Source organism: Ixodes scapularis, unplaced genomic scaffold (genome assembly GCF_016920785.2).
Source record: "Ixodes scapularis isolate PalLabHiFi unplaced genomic scaffold, ASM1692078v2 PGA_scaffold44__24_contigs__length_19508400, whole genome shotgun sequence".
NCBI classification, from domain to species: domain Eukaryota; kingdom Metazoa; phylum Arthropoda; class Arachnida; order Ixodida; family Ixodidae; genus Ixodes; species Ixodes scapularis.
In genome coordinates this window covers 19499973-19505111 of record NW_024609873.1, presented here as the reverse complement: position 1 = coordinate 19505111, position 5139 = coordinate 19499973, and the positions used below count along the sequence as shown (strand labels likewise).

Genomic DNA, 5139 nt, shown 5'->3' with positions numbered 1-5139 from the left:
AATCCGAAAGCATTAACTGTCCCATGGAGCGAGCCGATGTCATCAGTTTGAAGCGCGAAAACGGCACCTAGTTTTCCTGATCCCAAAGGTCCCATTGGCTGGCGCGCGGCGACGAGGCTCCCATTGGCCGCTTCGCGCGTCAGTTTCGAAGACCGCCGCCAGATTTTTGCTACGTGTCCGTGCCGCCAGGGGGCCGATAAAACTAACCACCGCAACAACATGCCACCCCGGGCCCCGCGCCGGTTAAAACGGACACGTTGGCGCGCGCTCGGAAACTGCTGCTCGTCTCGCCGCGGACCACCTTGCCGTCGCCTCCATCATCCACATCGTCGGCGGTGCTTCTGCTCGTCTCGCCGCCGACGACCAAGGCGCCGCCTCTAGCATCCACATCGTCGCCGGTGCTTCTGCCACAACTTGAAAACATTACTCGCGCCACAAAACTGAACGGATGACTTCGCGGCGTTCCATTGGACATTCATGCTTTCGCATTCGCAACTCATGAGAAGTGCTTAGGTGTCTTCCGACTTTTTTCGTTCTGCAGCAAGGCATTTTAGGTTTGGAAATCACCTCTTTCTGCATATTTTGTGTAGTTGCTTTCTGATCTAACACGTGAGAAAGAAGTCTTTTTTTACATTTCACACTCACATGAACAGTAACACATTTCCGCGGACTCAAAAGCTGACGTGCGATTGAGTACCGTCCTCCTGTGGCTGCCCCAAGCGGTTATGTGAGCTTCATAATTGATGAAACATAAATTTTATTACTTACTGAAGATTTAACAACCTACAAAAAGTCCGATAACCCCAAAGACATGCATCATTAGTAAATTTACCCCTAAATTATCTGAAAGGAGCTCCGCAAATATTTGCCGGCGTTCTTATCCTCGATAGGCACCTGTATAAGTGATTTGTAAGAGGATTAAACACATGTCTAATTTTGAAGCTAATTTAAATAACTCTGCATTCTTGAAACCTATATAACCTTTCAAACTAATAGAAGAATGTTACTGCCTCTTTTATTTGAGGAACAATAATTTTATGTGTCTGTGTGCCGGACAAAAACAGGGTACGTAGGGACCCGTGGCAGAACTACGATTATGCACGGAAACCGTCAGAGAGTGACCAATTAAGTAGGTGCCATGTCCAGTAGAGCATGAAATACTACTTTGTGCTATTTAACAAAAAATCACCAATTAGTAGGGGGGATGGCTTATTTACGAATCGAATTGACCGGCATCTTTTCAAGAACAAGCCTCAACAACCAGGCTATGACTGCTTATCCTGTATAAGAAAATGTTCACCTTGGTGAGCGCTATTTTTAAAGTCAAATCTGATCCGAGAATGGACGTGCTTATATATTAAAGCGACCAATTTTTATAACTTATTTCTGTAGGATTCTTCACCTGCATCACAGTACTGAGTGTAAACGATGCTGTTTAGGAAAACGAGCGTTGAGATTGCCGCTCAGTGTTTCTATAAAAAAAAAAGACTGAACGGGCTTGTCCTAAAACGTTCCTCGCATTTTGAAAATGTTATTGCTTTTAGTTTTAGCTCAGTTGTGTCATCATATATATATGGTGAAACGTAATTTGTAAACCATAATACACAGTATATATGGCGACTAGGTGCCCATTCCATGATTTTACGTACATGAATTAATTCTTTAGTTCGATGGACCAACTACGATTTAGGTTTGAATACTGCCGCAGCACGTGGTGACTAGCACTACTTCGGATGAAATGCTTTTTTCTAGGTTATTGCACATGCACAGCGCAGCACAGGTACTGCATTTTTTGTCTGTTTCTTTATGATGTCTGTGACAGTATTATTGCGTTTGTTTCATTTACTGTTAGTCTTTTTATGCACATATTTGTTTTAACAGACACATTGTTTTATTTACATTCCAATACGTACTTCCTACAATAATGCCCTCGTGGCGATGCAAGTACAGTGTAAATCAATGAATAAATACATAAATAAATAAATAAAATATACTGCAACATTTGGCGTAAACCTTTTGATTTAGGTACAATTTATGTGACTCTGGTTAACAAAGAGATGTTAAGTTTTATAAACAATAAGTTTGTATGTTAACATAGTTTTTATTTTATTGTTGTGTCCATATTTAATAAGGAAATTTCACAACGAAAATAATTTTTGGAGAAGGGGAATAAGAGGGACAAAGGAGAAACATTTGCCTGGTCCGGGTATCGAACCCGGGACCTCTCCATTTCCGGTGGAGCGCTCTACTAACTGAGCTAACCAGGGGCTAGACGTCAGTAGAGCAAACAGGTTTTATCAGCTGTCAGCAGTCTAACGCCTACAAGGCTGAAAGGCTTAGAATTTTAAGGTTATGCTTATATTGCAATTAAATTCAAAGGTGCAAGCGATCTGGACAAGAATTATGAAAATAATCCCTGTAGAAGAGGAACAAGAGTACCTGAAATGTGCAAGAGTAATTGACTAGAAGTGGATTTCACGAGCTATAGAAATAAAACTACCGAGTTAATCGTTTCACGCCGGAAATAGTGCCTATTAGTATTGCCATAACAACGCGGAAAAAATAGTTTTCATTTAGCGTTTCAAACCAGTTTGAACCGCTTCCAGCCGGTCCGAACCGGTTTGAACCGTTACTTTGGTTATCGGAACTGAACCGAAAGCCGTGAACCCGAACCAAACAGATAAAAATTTCACTTTGACACTTTGGATGGAAGCCTGGCGGTCTTCAAATGACTCTGTCGGCGACGATGGTTGTGATGGTAATTCTGAAGCAAACGAGTAAAGTTGCTGAGCGGCAGGCTCGGGGTGTTTAAGGGGAGCAGTAGTCTAGATCCCGAGCTCCCTCTGGGAAACGTCGTCCAAGTGAATTATCAGAATCCTGGCCCTCCTTTCCGCATCGCCGGTCGAATGAGCCCACTCTGCCATAGGCGGTGATCTCTCCATTACAGGCAGATGCTGGATGACGGTTCGTCAAAGTGCTGCAAGGGTTTCGCACTCCCAGACCTCATGGAAGAGCCTGAGCATGTCTCCTGGACCCATGCAACGCTGGCAGCCCGGATCAGGCGGGACGGCGTAATTCTCTCTTTTGTATTGAGAGTGCTGAATTCTATATTATAGATCACTCGAGGCGTGACTGCCTCACCCGTCCCGATCCGGTAGAGGGTGACGGTTTCCCGCCCCCGGAGGGTGTTGTCTGGGATCGAACCGTACGGTAGCTGTCATGAGCCTTGTGAGTCCTGTTTCCTTCGCAGCCGTTCCCTTCTCATTTCTTCTCTCGGCTCCTATTCTTCGAGGCCGTTATGTCTGCCGTTGTCGTCGTCGTTGGATATGGGCTGCCCCTGCAGTGGTGATGGAGTGGTGGGAAGGTTTTTAGCTGCATAGCACAGCCCGCTCCTCTCGTGGGCAGTCTTGTTCCCGGGGATCCACTGATGTGCGGGAACCCACCCGATGTCGAAGGTCAGTCCATGGGACCTTTGCCACTGCATTGCCGAGGCGTACAGCTCGTCGGTGGTGGAACTGCAAGTCGTCCTCTGTTTTGTGATGTTTCTAAGCATGGACGGTGATTCCGTGTAGGGCGATTACCTTGCAGTTGTGTGCTCCCACTTGTGCGGCGGTCTGCATTCCGACAGGAACTTCCTTGGTCTCTTTTATCGAGCAAGGAAGCTGAGTTGGTATTTAGACCTCGTGACGTCAATTTCCCAGCTAAACATAGCTTGGCAACTACATTGGTGTTTTAGGTCACATGACGTTAACTATCCCGCCAAGCGTAGCAGGGAAATGCACGGAGGGACCAACGGAAGGATACTTTTCCGTTAGAACGCATTTCATGAGTTAAAACGTAATGCTTCTGACAGGTCAAACAACATCACCGTAAGGCCAGTCCATACTTCTGTTTGACTACGGCCGACGTCAACACGACCGGTTTTTAAGCCTGCTGTGACGGCTTACGACCGGGTGGGCTGCTGTTGAGCAGGTCGTAAGCCGTCCCAAGTTGTTTAAAAACCGGTTTTAGCCTCCGCGCTCCAAACGGGCATTTGGTCAGATAGGAAATGAAACTAAGCGACACCTGAGGTTTAAATTTGTTTTGTTTTGTTTAAGTAACAATACGACAGACGTGATATTGACAGATACAGCACTTCAGAGACCCGGCTGGTTGGTTTAAGGGGGGACACCACCTTAAATTGCAATTTTTGAGAAAAAAACTACTTTTCTTATTTTTGTGTATCGTGGTTCCGCAACGAATAATGTATGCTCCTGAAAATTTTTATTGCAATATCTAAAGTATTTACGGAGAAATAAAACATTTTCAGTGAGCCAACGATGCAAAATCAAGTGTTTTTGAAATGTGAAGCTACTGTTTTCTATTTTCAAACTGCTGTAGCTATAAATCGGTATACCCTAGAATGATGATCATACTCTGGTTGGAAAGAGCATTTCTTCACAGTTTCAGTACATTAAATATCTTTAACCGAGAGTAAATTCTATTTGGGCAAGAACACCATAAAAGTCCAGCTTTCACGCAGAAGAGACTATGCATGTGGACAAGAATCGAAAAGTTCACCCTGGCTGAACACAAAACTGACCAAAAACCAGCATTAATGTATAGAACGTCATGTGGGTTTGTCTGCTTTCTATTTTGATGATGCTTGCCCATCCCATATTTGCTGATATTGGTTCGTCTATTGCAAGCATACCCAATTCCTCACTCATTTCACAATCAATGTCCAGATGCCGACAACAAAACGACACTCAAAGAAAGCGTTTTAAGCTCGAGTCACTCAGCAAAGCCGTGCTGGAGATTGCGTGTAAGCAGAAGGTGCCATTTCGCTCTTGGTGCCTTTTAGTTGCTACCACCACCAGTAAAAGCAAGTGGTGTGGAAACTGTAAACGGGTTTTTCTCAGTTTCACTTTTTTGCAGCAACTTTTGTTTTAGGAAATCTATCATTTCAATGAAACGCTGAATGTATTCTTTACTGTTGATGTTTCTGAACTGAACTTTGTTGGAGAAGGAGGCTAGATATTAATTTCTCTACTTAACTAAAGTTCTCATTGCCAAAAAGTAGAGTTTTGATGAGGAGAAAATGCCCCATTATATGGAATGCTCTTCAAATTGCAATTTTGCATTAACAAAACAGATTTT

General features: G+C 44.0%; 1 non-coding gene across 1 annotated transcript; it reads right to left on the bottom strand.

Annotated features, from left to right (window-relative positions):
- Window positions 1–2194: 2194 nt before the first annotated feature.
- Trnas-gga lies at window positions 2195–2269 on the bottom strand. The gene has a single exon. It is a non-coding gene; the product is annotated as a tRNA-Ser (tRNA).
- Window positions 2270–5139: the final 2870 nt, after the last annotated feature.